The sequence below is a fragment of the Phalacrocorax aristotelis genome, chromosome 1 (assembly GCF_949628215.1).
Source record: "Phalacrocorax aristotelis chromosome 1, bGulAri2.1, whole genome shotgun sequence".
NCBI classification, from domain to species: Eukaryota; Metazoa; Chordata; class Aves; order Suliformes; family Phalacrocoracidae; genus Phalacrocorax; species Phalacrocorax aristotelis.
This window is the reverse complement of record NC_134276.1, coordinates 143,073,816-143,089,630: the sequence shown is the minus strand read 5'-3', so window position 1 is coordinate 143,089,630 and position 15,815 is coordinate 143,073,816. Positions and strand designations below refer to the sequence as shown.

The following is a 15,815-nucleotide window of genomic DNA, read 5'->3' as shown; positions in this document are numbered from 1 at the left end:
AACAAGAGTGCTATTAATTGCTGTTTTGCAAGGTGCTTAGTCTGATCTCAGAGTCAGTGACAGTGGGAGGCATGGTCCTGCTCGTGCATCCACCCCTGACACCTGCTTTGTGCCAGTGATCCCTCGGGCTTGGGGTGTATCTGCTCACCCCACTGATCCAGCTGAAAAATAACTGCGCTGCAGCACCAGATCCCTAGTTGTAGCACCACATGAATGCGTGGAAGACTCCAAGCACCACCCAAAGAAGATCATGTAAGATAGTGCATGCCGCGCCTTCCAAATGCCTCTGACAGCTCTTGAAATACTAGGCTTGATGCCATTTATTGATTTGTAACCACGGAGACGGTACTCGTTCCCATTGCAAAGTGAGGGAAAAGCTCTTTCCTGTCACCTCCTCATGCAGTGAAGAATGTCGGAAAACACTCTTACTGGTTGTAACCTCCTGTGGCCTTCACGGGAGGGGTGAGCAAGATCTTTGGCTTCTCAGAGGCTGCTGCGTTTTCACAAAGGTGGAGAAAATCAACCTTTCCTTGCAACCAGCCTGGAGCAAAAAAGGACTGAGCTATTTTGGGAGATGGGAGATAAGCAAGGCAGAAAGCCTTATCAGAGATTTGTCTTAACTTGCAAAGGCATTTTCCTTGATGAAGGAATTCAAACAGTTGTTCATCAGCTTGGATTTGTTTTCAGAGAAAAATCACTCATATACCATCCTGGACTAATGAAGCCCTTCTGCATTAGGTTCTTTAATAAGAATCTTCACTTTCTGAATTAAAAATTAATTAAAGTGTAAGCAAAAAAAAAATCAACAGAAGAAGCAATTCAGAAAACAAAGGCTAATGAATATTGGGATTCAGTGAGGATCAAGATTTGTTCCAAGTGCTTGTTATTAGGCAAGTCCAAATCTGGCTATTTCAGGCGGGACAGAGCACAGGATGTGGGACCCCTGTGATTTAGCCCATCGACTGACAGCAAACTGGTAACATATGCTGGAGTTTTGATGAGGATTTGAGGAAAATGGTCAAAAGGCCAATTGTAGAAACTGATGCTACAGCATAGCATGGGTACTTTCCCATTTTCTGTTGAGAAGTCAAAATATTTACTTTCAACATGCTTTTGAATGGAAACTTCCAGGTTTTTTTTTTTTTAAATTGTGATTAGAAAGTAAGTACAACCAAATCATTTTTTCCACATACAAAACCATTAGACTTTTGTCTAACCCAGCCATTGGAGGAGGGGAGGGAGGGGTCTGAGAATTTAAAAAAAGTTTTGGGTCAACTCAAACCAAAATCAATAGTTGGCTGGACGCAGCTGCCAGGCCAACCCCAGTCCCACCGGTTGCGTGAAGGCACGATATCGGCAGGCCTTGCCGACCATTTTGCCACGTGAGAGGGCAGCAAGAGCGGCATGGCTGGGTTTTGGGGTGGGCCTTGGGGCAGCCGACGCAGCGCACCCGTCCCCGCTGCGGGTTGCTGTGGTGGTTGGCGGTAAGTGTGAGGTCTCCCGCCGGCTGCGGGGCCGGGCCCTGCTCGGGGGGGACGGGGCCAGCCCTCCTTCCCTTCCCAAGGGGGAGTCTGGGGGGGTTTGCACGGGCTGTGTCAGAAGGTGGTGGTGGGGGCTGAGGGGAGGGCGGGATCCTGAGGCGCGAGGGCGGGCGTGGAGCACCGCGGCCGTGGGGCGGGAAGGGGCCCCGCCCCGCCGAGTGACTGCCGCCGGGCCCAATCACGGCGCCGGCCCGGCCCGGCGCTGCCGCCCGCCCCGTCGGGGAGGCCCGGCCCCGGGGCGGGGAGCGAGGGGAGCGCCCGGCCCGGCCCGGCGCGGCCCCGCTGGGTGCCGGCCGCCGTGTGGGAGGCGGAGGCGGAGGCGGGGGCGGTCCGGGGCGGGGCCGGCCGGGACGGGGCGGGCGGTGGAGCGGAGCGGCGCGGCGCGGCGCGCACCGGACCGGAGGGCGGCGGGGGCTGCCCGGAGCCGGCAGAGGCGGAGGCGCGGCTGCCTCGGGAGGGCCCGCCGGGGTTTAGGCGCAGGTAAGGGGCGCGCCGGGGTAGCTCCCGGGGCCCGGCCCCGCTGCCCGAAACCGAACCGAGTCCGACTGCGGCAACTTTTGCGTCCCGGCGGGATGAGCCCCCGCCGTGTCCTTCCCCGCGGTCGCCTTGTGCCGGCGGCAGCCCTCCCCGACGGCTCCCGCCGCGTCGTGCGGGCCGCAGCGGGGCCGGCTCCTCCCCGCCGCCATGGGACCGGGCCGCCCGCCCCGCCGGCGGGGAGCGGGTGTGTGTTCGTCCGTTCCCCCCGCCCCTCCCCGGGGAACGGCGGGCCGGGCGCCGCTGCGCGCCCCGCGCGTGGGCTGGGAGCCCGCCATGAGCCCGGCGCCGTGGGCCGGGCACCCCCGCGCGTCCCCCGCAGCGCCGCACACCCCGCGAGGTTTCAGGGCGGGGGTGGGGGGAGGCCGTGGGACGCTGGGAGCCCGCCCGTTCTTCGCTTGCACCCCTCGCCTCGGCCGTGGCCCGGGCGGTGCGGGGCGAGGGGGTTTCCCCTCCAGCCTGCCCTCCCCCCTGCCAAAAGCAGCCGGCCCCTGTCCTCGGGCTGCGACTAGGTGTGCCCCTGCGGCCCGGCTGGAAAGGGGGAAGGCGAGCGGTTTCAGAGGGAGAGTCTTTAATTAGCTTCTGACCTTTTGTAACTTACTTAGGTGCTGGAACTGGCGTAGCTTTTAGGGAAATTCTGGGGAGAGGTAGGCTCCGGTTTAATCTTTACAGGCTTTAGTAGGACGCTTCAGCCACAAGTGCTGTGAAACTTCAGTTGTGAGTTTTATCTTGAACTAACAAATGCGTTTTGATTTAAGGTCTGGTTTTTTTACATCCTGTAATTATTTCTTCTAGCTCTATTTCTTGTAGGCTTGTGATTTAAAAAAACTGAAATAGCTATGCTGGCTCACACCCTGGCTGAGATGCAGCTGCAGTGGTAAAAAGGTGCTTTGTACCTACATAGTTATTTCTCAGGGGGAAAAAGTAAGCTATGGTATTAAACGCTTAGCTGTGGTATAACAGCATGTGTGTGCTCTCCTGTGGAAGCGTAGCACTGCCGGTCTTGTGCAGATGAAATGTTTAGGAGTTGGGCTGCGTCTGAACCTTCAGAGATTCTGCTGGCTCTCCTTATTTCGGCCCAAGCACAGATATTACCAACAGCACAACGTGTAAGCTCTGTATGTATTGCAGTGGCAGCACGATTGAGCAATACGAGCGTCTCTGCCTTCCAAAAAGTAAACAGCAAAAATGGGTCACAGAGGGAGAATATTCTCTGTGCTTACATGATTGAACATCTGAGGGGAAGATGTTTCAGTGTGCCAACTCTGGATGTATTGCTTCTGTTGAAGGTGGCAGTCATAGCTTGAGAATTTGTGAAGGACAAAAGTGACTTGCAATTACAATAAAGACCCCAAGTATGGGTGTCAGTAAAACCAGTGCACTCAGTGAGGCGGCACGGCAAGTCGGTTTGAGAGGCATCGCAGAAATAAGGAAAACTGAAATCTGCTTAAACTCTCGGCTCCAAATGCAGCGAGCATTTTTGCCTCTCAACTTCTTCACGTGAGCAAGAAATTGAGACAAAGTGCTCTCTAGTTTGGCTTAGTGCCCCTCCCAGGGGAGTTTTGACAATAGCATTTAGCACAGTTTCTTGAAAAGCTGTATCAAATACATCAGCTCCTAGAAGCAGAGGGAGTTGTTTAGCTTGCCAGTGAGAATGACTGTCAATAGCATGCTGCGTTGCTCATAAATGAAGGCCTGTCTTCCCATGCCAAGAGTGTGAAGTTGATGTTTCCCTCCTCCCTGAAGGCAGCAGGAGCTCCATGTGTTTACCTGGCTGTGGAGTGGGGCCTTTAGGAGCAGGTTCCCCTTTTCAGCAGCGTTGCTCCTGCTTTGAGGCACGCTGCCTTTGAACAAGGTGCTGTTAAGTATTCAGTGGCTACTGTAACCCTTTTAAATGAGATACTGGCAAGAGCCTGAGTCAAAATGCATGGGTCCAAATTCAAGTGCATCCTCAGCTTTGAGTTTTGCCCTGGGTTTTTACCCTTTTGCTGGATCTCTCTTGGGTTTGAGTTCTGCTGAAGAATATTTAAGTTGATGTGTCTTGTACACATGTGTCTGCAGCAGATCTGTGCTCTGGAAAAATTGGTGAGTAACGTTTCTGCTTGTCCCTGAAACACAGGGTGGAGTGCCTTGAAGTCAGGGGATGTCACGTGGAAAGTTGTGTTGAATGTCATCTCTTTTTTTTTTTTTTTTTTTTCCTTACTTAGATGCAAGTCCTGTTTCTGTTTTGGGCTGCACTGCCTGTGCAGTGTAAAACGTTGCAGGGAGGAATGAGGTCCTGATGAGAATGTCTGTGGAGGTGTATGGAGAGACTTTGCTTGTGACCTGTGTCAAAATGAGGATGATGTTCACATTCCTGGAATTACAGCCATTCCCAGGAGACTGAGGTTCCCAGGTGGTGCTGCCAGCCTGTCTGGTCCCATTGCTTGCTGATGACGAGGAAGATGAAGTCTGGTCCCTGCTTACTGGTCAGGTCTGGATGGCCTGAGGACAGGCAACACTGTGTGCTATGAGGTGCACGGTACAGCATCCCTCAGGAGGTTTTGTGTCTCTTGAACCCCTCCAAATGGGGTTTCTGTGATGTTTGTCTTCCACCGCTTCAAGGAGCAGTTTCAGTGAAGTGAAAATCCTTCCCCTGAAGAGGTTTAAAACTGAAGAAGGTTTAGTCACTTTCTTGACAGTGATGTAATTACATCAAAATATACCTTTGGCTTACTCAGGACAAGATAGTGTTGCTGTAAACTCATTTGAATAACTGACTAATTCCCTTTGTTGTGCTTTGCGTTATGTGTTTTCTCTGAAGGTAGGGGAGCATGGAGAGGTGGCTGGATCACTAATCTGGTACAGATGGTCCAAAAATGTATCCCTGACTCCTGGGGTGGTGCAATAGGAGTGCAAAAAAACCCAAAGTGCCTGTGACTGGGGAGTCCCCTGGTTTGCAGTAGTTTTCAACAGAGAAAGTAAGGGCCCAAGTATTAGGCAGGATTTAGGGAGGTAACGAAGTATCCTGAAAATTACAGGAGTGTTAGAGGTGGTCGGTAAAGCCTCCGTCCCGTGGCTGACTTTGCATGCTCTTCCTTAAGAAGGTGCTGGTAACCTCTGCCTCAGCTTGTAAATGGTGATACACAAGTTAGGTTGGTATACCCGAGGCAGCTTCTTCTCGTACTTAGGTTTGTTATTTTCAGGCTTCAAAGCAAAACTCAAGTTTTGTTGCTGCTTTAAAGCTGTCCTATCATAGTCTGACCGATTTCTGTCTGTCTGAGCCACATCTGTAGGTTTATAAATGCAAGGAACAGGTTTATTGGAAGGTTCAGGCAGGTTTTGTTGTGTTTACTCTTCTTTTGTGGAGCTTGTGCATACAGCTGTGCATTAAGAATACATAAAAACACTTAATACCTTCATAAATAAAACGACTTAGTGTCTTCCTGTACTTAGGCTGAATAGTGGCCTGCTCCCCCATTTGTAATTGTGAGATCCCATTAGTCATCCCATTAGCGACTTTGCTCTTGGATCCAGCCCAGGAGAGGTAAACTACATTGCCTTGCCTTGCGTTTACTGCTGGTGTTTATACCCAGATGTTTGTTTAACATTTATGTGACATCTAGTACAAATTCCCACCCTGTCTTGCCCTACATGTAAATGTGTTCGCGTGCCCAGAGCCCAGCTGCTGTGTTGCAGCATCTCTGTAGCAGATGTACTGTGCCTAGGTCTCTTCCTTTGTCAGTCTTTGCATTTGTGCTGACTTTTTTAGTTTGAGTAGGGCTAGGGCATCAGCCCTCCCTGTGTCTTGGTAGGAAGATGTCCGTTAGTGCTGAAAAGTTGACTGCTGAACAGGTGATCTGTGAGTGGAGAAAGAGTGTCCATTTAATGACAGCTTCATAAATCAATGAAGTTTACTGTTCAAATAGCTTTTTGAAGATGGCAGGTTTACAAGCATTAATCTTTGCATAACATAGGAAAGGCTCTGTGTTACTTGAGAGAGATGACATCTCTTGCCCAATGTTTGGAAAAGTTAGCACTCGATGCCAAATTAAAGCTTGGCCCTTCTTTTGGGGTACAGTGTTACTCTTGCTGTGGGGTTTTTATCGACAGTTGCATGTCTCCAACTTCAAGCGACTTTAGCAGATGATCACGTGAAGTTGTAACATCTGTCTCAGTGGGTTTCTGGTGGGATCTTTGCTTTGGATCTTTCCTTTTTCTGAGTGCCCTAGTGAGGGTGCTTAGCTGTGAACACACCTCGAGATGCAGGGAATGATGCATCCATTTTTGCCTCCTGTTTTTTGCACCTCTCACAAATTGACTTCAGTGTTGGTTCAGCTCAGGCTGAGGATAGCAGCCGTCTCTTATTTTTCTGATAGTGTTTGCTGCCAAGATAGTACTTTATTTCTGCTTAAAGGTTGGAATTTTCCATTAATAATTCAGTCATCATACTGAATTTGCAGTTGCTTGCCCATGATGTGTATTGCCCTTGCTATAGGCACATATGATTTCCTGATATCCTTTAGCTTCCAGAGCACTTTGTTCCTCTGTGACTTCTGCTGTGCACCAGAAAATTGTGGTGGGTTAAACCTTTATCTTTTTTCCAATGGCTGTGCTTCTGTTTCTGTCAAAAGGCCAAGATAAACCAGTTAGGTAAAGAGCTGATTTCTTTCCTCAGTGGAAATATGTTTAGATACAGGTCTTGCAGCCAGTCGAGGCTATAGACTTTCTTCTCCTTGCCCGGGCCATCTTCATCATTACTGGGGGAGGCAGGTGGAGAACTAGGGAAGGGCTTAGGCTGTGCAGTATGGTCTCACAAACCCAACATATCCCCTAGATGGGAGTCCTCTGCTCTCTTGCTGTTGAGTGCTTGGCTGCTCTGGGCTGACAGAGCTAATGCTTCATCAGAGCATTCTTCATTAGAGGTGCTGTCTGGGAGGAGTGCTGTTAAATCTCACCCTTGTGCCTTGCGTGTTGGGTCTTCTCCTGTGTGTCATCTCAGGGCCATGATGAGTGGCCCCTGGTGAAGACCAGAATTGTTCTCCTCTTTCTGCAGAAGCATGGTGCAAGTCTGAATCTTGTCAAAACCTCTGGGAGATGCAAAAGCCTGGTTCCCCCATATCATGTGAGAATACTTAGGCAGGGAGATTAGATGTCTTGTCCAGCACTGGGCTGGAAAACGGTGTCCTAGTCTGTGTTGAGGTAAGGATGCTCTTTCCCTTCTGCCGCTCTGCATCATTAGTCAGCGCAGGTTGCGTCAAAGAACCAGAACCAGAGGCCATTTATTCAGACTCTGGCTGGTGGTGTTTGAGGGAAGATAAAAATAACAAAAAGTGTGACTTTAAGCATCCATTTGCATAATGTTGATGGTAATCACACTTCCAGTAGGCACAGCGTTGTAACTCCTGCATGAATAAAATCTTATCGAATGCCACCTGTGAACAAAAGGCTCCAAGATCAACTATGCTGATCCAAAAGTTTATTTGTACGTGCATCTTTCTTTACAGGCTTTTCCCTAAATATTACTGGAAAACTTAAGGCTAAGACTTGAGCCGGCTGTTGCAGCATCTGAACTCTAAACTGGAGAATCTTTACGCTGTCAGGCAGCTGTCTAATTATGTCTCAGATAGGAAAAATCTGATAACTGCTAGGATGAATCAGCACATTTTAAATCAAAGTTCTTGTGGCTCCAAATGTGATTTGGGAAAACAACTTTATTTTCTCACGCTGTAATAGATGTGTCAAAATAAGAGGAAACAATAATGGTTTGGTCTTGCATTTTGTCTTCATTTGGTCTTCTCAGAGTGGTGAATTCTGAAATAAAAATCTAGGGGAAAAGTATAGGGTGGATTTTATATATAGATGTAGAATATAAACCCAAATAGTTCATGGACACTGCAGTGGTGGTGGAGATACAACATATGCAATTTATAGTTGGGAACAGAAAAATAGCTTTAATGCTGTAAAAACAAAAAAAATTGCAAAACAATCCACCCAACCTCCTCATTTTCAAATCTTTCCCCTGTAGCACTCTTATGAATGACAGAAATGAGAACACACGTGTTTACCAAACCAGTACTAGGATCTGGTTTTGGAGATGAGGAAGGGCAGTTGATGCTGTTGCAGCTGTGCACACAGCTGTCCGTGTGCTCTCTCAGCAGGCATATGATGGTCATGGAAGTCTGGCTCTCTCCCAGCTTTGTGGTTGGGCATTCGCAGGCTGAGGGGTTCAGCCTAGCGCAGTGCGAGTCCTAAGGATTTCAGACCTAGTTCCAATATTCAGAAGGAAGGTCCTTAATAGTAGTGTCTTTCCTTGCTGTAAAGAAGAGTGGTGCCGTGAGTGACTTGGAGGTGGTTTTGTTGGCCTTTGCCCCTCGACGCAGAATCTGGCAAAAATGTTAGAGCTGGTTTCACTGCAGCGGTAGGGTGCGGTTAAGGTTTATGGTCACTCTTGCACTTAAAGGGGTGACCGAGCCATGGCTCGCAGGCTGTGTGCTGCTCACAGTAGATTTTGTGGCCTGTGGTTTACTGCTGGCTACCTGTTGTCCCAGGGAGGTTGCAGGTAGAGGGCAGGAGGAAGTGTTGTTGCTACAAGCACAGAACTTCATCTGAGGTCTTGCAGTACATCAGATGCGTTGAGGATGTGCTGGGTTTGCTGAGTGTGCTTAAACTGTTCTGCTCTGCTGAGTCTCTTTCCATAGCGTGGGTCTTGATCTGAGCAAAATTTAATTTTTGAGTACCTCCAGAGTTCAGGGAACTTCAAGTCCATTTGAAGGATCTAGAATAAGGCAGAAAATCTAGGTAGGTGTCTTACTGAAGTCTTATCTTGATGTTTTCTCTATATCTGTGTATATGTATCTTATACATATATCTATATAGTATCTAGATATTAATCTATATGTGTATTATTTTCTATCTATATGTGTACTCACGGGCTATAGCCATGTTTGAAGTTTAGGCAGAATTACAGCCTTTGCAAAACACAGGAAGGGTGTAAGCACTGTTGAAGGAGATTAGCTATTTAGACTAGCCGAGATCATAGGGAGTGTAAGGGTTGGGGAAAAGAGCACACAGGCCCTTTGGAGGCTGGTCTGCATGTTTTTGGATGTCACGAGGTTGATACATGAGGGTGTCTGTAGGATCAAATTAAGGTTCTGTGGAGTGTAATGCTGATAATTAACATCTTGCTTGAAGAGCATGTGAGGAAAAGTAGCTTCATTGTAAAAAAGTGCTGAGCTGTTTCTGAAAATAATTGTTATCTCACGCAAGTGTAGCACTTGTGGTCTTGGGTTCTGTACACCTTAGGAAGGACACAGCTGGCGTGAGTTTGTAAAAATCACTCTTGCCATATGGGAACTGACAGAATTTGTTTTCTCTTAGGCTTGCATCAGGTAGTCTACTCATATGGAAGAAATCCTGTGGAGGCAAGGTGTTGGCAAGGAGAGGGAGCGTATGGCCCATTGGGATCTCCTCAGCTTGAGTGTGAATGGGTGTTTGTAGTTGTCAGCTGTGTGATTGTGTTGTTTTGCTCTATTTTTGGAAGCTTTTCTTGTTGATTTGAAGTGTCTCCTCTACCACCCTGGTTTAGGTTTATAAACCTGTGCTGAAATGTAGCGTGGGTTCATCTTTGTCCATCCCAGAGGAGCGCTGGGAGTGAGCCTGGTGGGGACTGTGCTGACTCCTAGGGATGCCATGTGCAGGGTGTGAGGGGAGGCAAAGGCTGGGACGTGGATGAGGCTGTGGCTGTGTGGGACCAGGGAGCATTCCTGGTGCTGTGACCTGCTTTGGTTTCCCTATCCAAATGTCCAAGCTGGAAAACATGCTTTACGGTGGAAGGTGGTGGTCTGATGGCTGTGCTCCCTGTGCTGCTCAGCTGGGGCCTTTTTGGTCTCTCTCCTGCTCTGGAAGCATCTCTGATAGACTTTTGTCACATGGGAGGGGAGGGATGGTATATTGAGCTCCTTTTTTTAAGAACCAGACAAAACTTCATGTTCCCTAAAATGCTGGTACACTGAAAATGCAAGGTGCTCCACACCACAGCTGACAAGTGCTTTGTGTAGCCTGCCTCCTGTGGACCTCTGTGCTGTGAGGGGGGACCTTTGTGTTGCAGCTGGAGGCTGAAGTAGCCATCCTTGGTGGCACCTCTCAAGATGTGAGCACAAATGGCTGTTCGCCTGTAAGAGGGTGTGTATTATAGACAATTTCAGTGGGTTAGTGGCTTCCACAGAGGGAGGGGTATGAGGACATGTTGGAGCAGCCAAGGCACACCAAGTATTCCAAATTCCTGCCCACAGCTGTATGCACAGTGGAGCAAAGGTCCTCCTCAAGAAGAGGTGGGTGTGTTGAGCAGCTAATCTACAGGAGAGCTATATGGTAGCTAGATGCCTCCTGGTGGGTTCAGGTGCTAGCTTTGTTGTAGTATCCTCTGTCGTGCTTCCAAAACAGGATTAAGCAAAGGAGACTATTTCTTTACTTTTAATTTAAATCTCTGGGAAGTTGGTTTTGCTTCAGAACAGACCTGAAAAGGCTTGTCAGTTGGATCTTAGAGCCATCAGCATTTTTTTTTCTCCACTTGACTGAAGCTCATTTAACTTGTGACAGCACTTTTAATTTGTTATATTTGTAAAGGAAACATCAGGGGAGGGTTCAGAAATGCATATTTATGTTTCTTGGCTAAGCTTAATTTGGCTCTAAGAGGCTGTTTTTCTTATTTCAATAAAGAAGAATTTTTTGTCTTAGGCTTAGATTTCTTTCCATATTTCATGGGTTTTATTTGGTTTTTTGGTTTTGTGGTTTTTTTTTCCCCCTCCTGCAAAAAGAGCATATAGTGACTTACCTTGGACTACACCTTCCCTTGGATGTGAAACATGTAATTAACAGGTCCTGAACAGAAGTATCCTCTTGGAGGTTTCCTCGCTCATCCTGGAGCTGGCGTTGGACCTCCTGTGTAGTGCCAGGCAGGACCATGCAAACTCTGATGGTGCTGGCACAGGAATGTGTTTTTGGGGCCTTCCTTAGGATATGCAGCACTACCAGGAATTTGGACACCATGGGGGGAGTACATGTCTCTCCCCGCTGCCCTTGCTTGGGAGGGCTGGAGCCCATTTTGGTGGGGGACCCCAGGGTGGTGTGTGCAGCGTGGCTCTGCTTTCTGAGTGAGCGGGAGGACTGCTGCTGTGCTGGGGGTGCGGATGTGGCCCCCTCCTGCCCCAGCACCCCAGAGGGAGGCATGCAGCAGGAGCGGATGTGCTGTGCCCCACGGCATGGGGATGCTGCAATCGTGTGGCATGCCTCTGGCGCCTGGTGGGGCGTACAACCAGATTTGTGGTACTGCTGTGAAACTGGGATGCTGCTGGTGGTGGTGGAGTGGCAGAAACATCTGGGAGCAGCCAGCTGTGGGATGGGGTGACTCCTGCAGCCGCCCTATGGTGTTTCCCCTTGGTTGGCTTGCCCCATACCCAGTGTAGCCCTGCACTGGTGGGCACTGGGGCTGTGTGGCCTTGCTGGCCGCCAGGTAGTAGCACCAGCCTCAGAAGTACATGGCAAAGCTGTGTCCAAAGCATTGTCAACGTGCGCCGATGTCTGTCACTGAGAGCTGTGAAAGTGTCTGTGTGCTGTCTAGACCAAGCGCTTCCACCCACGGTGGCTGGTGGCACCCATACACCCCGAGGGCAGTAATGACACTCTTCAGCCGGCTTCCTGGGGAGCTTAAAGGATGATTAATCCTTCCTTGATTTCAAGCCTTCACATGAATTAATAAAGCAGTATTGATGATGCAGTTGCATACACAGGTGGGCGTTACATGAAGGGAGTGTTAACAGGTCTGTCATAGGTGCAAACACTTCTGCAGTGGCAGTGTCTTGCTTGCTTTCCCTCTGTTTGCGGTGTTGGTTGACCGCATCCATTTGGTGAACAGCCGTGAGGCTTTAAATGCAATGTGGCAATGAGAAGACTGAAGTTTGTTTTCAGGGTGGTGCTGGTAAACTTCCTGCAGCTTGGTGGAGGAGATAATTCTGCAAGTTCTGGCTCCATTGTTGTGATTGGGTCTAAGGTGAATTTAAGAAAAATATTTTGGTCAAACAGGCTTTCCTTTCTGTTTTATCCAAAGGGAAAAATCTATTATGAGCCTGATCTGTTGTTCTCATTTCCGGGGGAGTTTCTGAATGGGACCTAAATATGTAATTATTTGCACGTCCTTATCTGTGTGACACAGTGTTTTCCAGGTCGGTATCTCAGGTTTCAGACGTGCTTGTCATGATGTGCAGTCTTAAATCTGCATAAGCAGAAGCATTTGATCATAGAGATGTCAATATGTTGAATGGCATTTCTCTTGGGATTGTTTTGGGCATCATGTTGGAATTGGCTACTGAGGACCAGCGTTTGTTCAGCTTATGGCAAGCTCTTGAGCTGCTGTCAGAGGCTGTCCCTCTGTTGCCGGCATACTATATAGTGATGTATATTTACTCCTTACTTTCAGAATTACTAAAGCAGGACCTGGAGTTCAAGGCTGCCTCTTGCAAGGAGCCACCATGCTGCTGTCTCCATCTGAAATCTGTTTCCATTTTCTTCAGCTTCTTGCTCTCAGACCTTGTGGTACTTAAAACTCCCCCTTCCTTCCCCACTCTTCCAAGGAATTTTACAAAGAAATCAATAGCTGTCTAGTTATGACAGCAAAATGAAGAAGGCTGTAACGTCTCCATAGCTACCTAGAAAGTACTTGTAAAACGCTAGTGGAAGAGGGTGCCCTACAATTATCCCATGCATTCCTTGCATGTGGACTGAACAATCATTTGCATTAGTTAAGTAATCACTGCACACTTGTCCAGTGAGAAGTGTTTGGTTACTGTGGTAAATTTTTGTTCCTTTAACCCTGTGAAGCTGAAAAAAAAAAATGTTTTACATAGAAAACTAGCTGACCTGAACTCTCAGTAGATTAACTGATTGTAAATGTAGCAGCTTAATCCTGGTTGATTTTTTTTTTTTCTCGTGTTTCATGTAGCATCTGAAAAGAGACAGCTTGTGGCAAATTAGCCAGGGTGAGACTACAAAAAGATTGAATTATTCCTGTCTGAACAGTTCCCAGCATGTGAGCACTCGCTGCTTGGATTGTACATCATCTGTATCTTGAGTTGGCCTGCCAGAGCTGCTGTGATTGAGGTGAAAGTAAATAACCTCCGACTGGAGATCTTGCCTTTGATGTAAATGATAATTTATTCATTTATCAGTAAAAAGATCAGAAATATGATGAACAAAAATTGTGGTTGGTGTGTGAATTTCTTGCAACAAATGTCTTGCCCTGATGTGTTTCTACAGGGAGAGACTGTTGACACGCTGTCCTGAAAAGTCACGTTGCTCCTAGTGAATCCCAGTGCTGGTATGAAAATGCAGTTGTCAAAACATACGTGAGGATGCACTTGGTGTGCATCTGTGCCTTATGCTGCTCTGTTCACGTTGGGGCATGGCATAAAAATAACAGGCTGCAGAGTAAGGTCTGCCATGTTTAGGCAAGGCTAATCTTACTGTCAGGCATCTGTCAATGCAGAAGTGGTTGAAACAAGACGATGTTTCTGTAGGGACTTGCCTTGATATACTGATGTGTTGCAGCCCCTCTTTTGGAGGGGAGGGACTGAAGGGGCAGGGATGCTTAGTTGTTTAGGACAGTGTATCCAGCTAGACTGCTGATGCTAAATTGGAATTTGGCTGTGATATTGCAGTTAATTCCTCTTCTTTCTAAACGTGCTATATCCTCTCTCTATGGCTGTGGCAATTAGGGCCCGGCTTTACTTTTGCACATGGTGGGGAACATTTCCCTTCCTGAGATCCAGCTGTGTTCATATAGCTCCCACTGAGTGTGCATTTAGGAGCAAAACGGGGTCTGTGTCTCTTCTTCTGTGTTAAAAGGAAGAAATGGGACTCTACTGCCTTTCCTCTGAGCTGCATTGGGTTTGCTGTCCTTTTTGCCCTAAGCCATTGGGCAGTTTGTGGGTAAGATGTTACTTGCTGTAAGCAAAGTGAGAGAACACAGTGCAGTGGATGAAATATCTGGTAGAGGCAATGAAAATCCTGCTTTTGCTTTTAGTGCGACCTCAACTTGCCATGTCTGACTTGCTGTGTTTTTCTGGAAAGAGATTAACAGGGATGGAGACCCAGTGATGGCCCCAGTGAAGATGCCTTTGCTGTGGTCCTCTTTGTCTGGGTGAGATGTTAAGGTGATGGCTGGTGAAGGGAGGAGGACATCCTGATACTGTCCCCCTGCATGGAGGGGATGGTGCGGTCTCTGCTGCTGAAGTCTTTGAGCCTGGAAGTGAGAGGCAAGGAAACAGGCCCCACAGAGGACCTGGGGCAGACTGGGCTGGGCTAGTGGGGGTAGAGGTGGGCTTGCTGGGTGGTGGGAGCTCCTCTGGAGCCAGCTATGGCAGAACAGGTGGCCTTGCAGGCTCAAGGGTTAGAAATCACAGGGTCAAGGATACAGCAGCACAGTCCAAAATACTGTCGCTTGACATAAGTATAACAAAAGATGACCCTTCCAGGCTGTGAAGTTTTAGATTGGGTGTGCTCAGCTAGCTGGCTGCCCCTCGCCATCCCTGGTGTTGCAGCTATCTGTTTGCAAGCCTACATCGCTGTGCCGCTGCCTGGCTGGACCCAGCATCCCCTGTCCTGATGGCCACTCTGAGAACGGTGGAGAGGAAGAGTGGCCTGAGCAGCCAGAGCGTGTGTGATCCTCAGAGGCCTCCATGGGCCCCGTTGGTGGACATGCTCCTTACGTGCGCTGGCACCCGCCATGGGGTCCGTCCTCTAACTGCATGTCCCTGCCCTCTGTACTGCAGCCTCCGGTCTCCCAGAGGTGCGTGGGAAATTCAGAATGCGATAATTTGTGGTGTCCTTTCCTTAATCCTTCTTGTCTAGCTTGCCCTGTAAAGCTTTGAGGCAGAGACTTCGCTTCCCATATCTAGAGCCTCATGCCTGGATCTGCTTGATGTTTATACAGAAGTGCAAGGGCAGCCAGAGGTTCTCTGGGGTCTGATAGAAACCATACGTGAAATTAATCCAAATTAAACTGCGTTACGCGTTCTGCGATAAACAGGAGGTTACAGCACGGACTTAATATGTTGCACAGCTTTGAGACTATGAAGAACGAAAAGTGAATCCTCCTTGAAAAGTTGGCTGTGCCTGTATGAGGCTTGATGAAGTTTTGAGACAAGCCAGTACGCCAAGCTCACTGTGTAGGCGTTTGCAAGAAATGAGGCAGACTTACAGGAGAGGACTGTGGGTATAAGAAGGCAGAGGGGTGCTGGTGATGAAGTAAGGTAGCTAAATGTGGGCGTGCTGAGGGTGATTCTGTGGCTGTGGACCCGCACGCGCCTTCCTGCAGGGGAGGGAGAGGTCAGCTTGTGTGCCCTGCTAACGTGGGCAAGCTGGTTCGTGTACATGACGGGATTTTGTATTTGTTGTTTTGGTTGTTTTTTTTGTTTTTTTTGTTTGGTTGTTGTTTTGGTAGGCCTTCTTCCTCCTCATGCTCTGCACTGACGAAGTGTATGGCAGGGATCAGGAAAGCAAGGGAGAACAATCTGGTCGGGGCAGCCTTCGAGTGGGTGGGTAGGTGACGGCCCTGTTCTTGCTGCAGAGCTTCTTGTGGGGGGCGGGAATGCTGCAGGTCAGTTGGTAGCCAAAGTGTCAACAGGGAGCTTGGCACTTCCCATGACTGCAGGAAAAAGTGTTTCTGGGGCTGGCTCAGGCTCTTGTCCCCTTTTTGCCAGCACT

The 15,815-nt window shown here is 48.7% G+C and overlaps 1 protein-coding gene across 18 annotated transcripts in view; it reads left to right on the top strand.

Moving 5' to 3' along the window:
• The first annotated feature begins 1,798 nt into the window (after nt 1–1,798).
• The window catches only part of PPFIBP1 (PPFIB scaffold protein 1), a 116,497-nt gene continuing 102,480 nt past the window's right edge, over nt 1,799–15,815 (top strand). For 6 of the 18 annotated variants that reach the window (XM_075113297.1, XM_075113350.1, XM_075113332.1 and 3 more), the window contains exon 1: nt 1,800–2,021. The gene's annotated coding sequence lies outside the window, so the exon portion shown is untranslated. Of the gene's footprint in view, nt 2,022–13,130; nt 13,253–15,815 lie in introns of those variants that run through there. The other 12 variants (XM_075113430.1, XM_075113406.1, XM_075113390.1 and 9 more) reach the window with 5 other exon arrangements.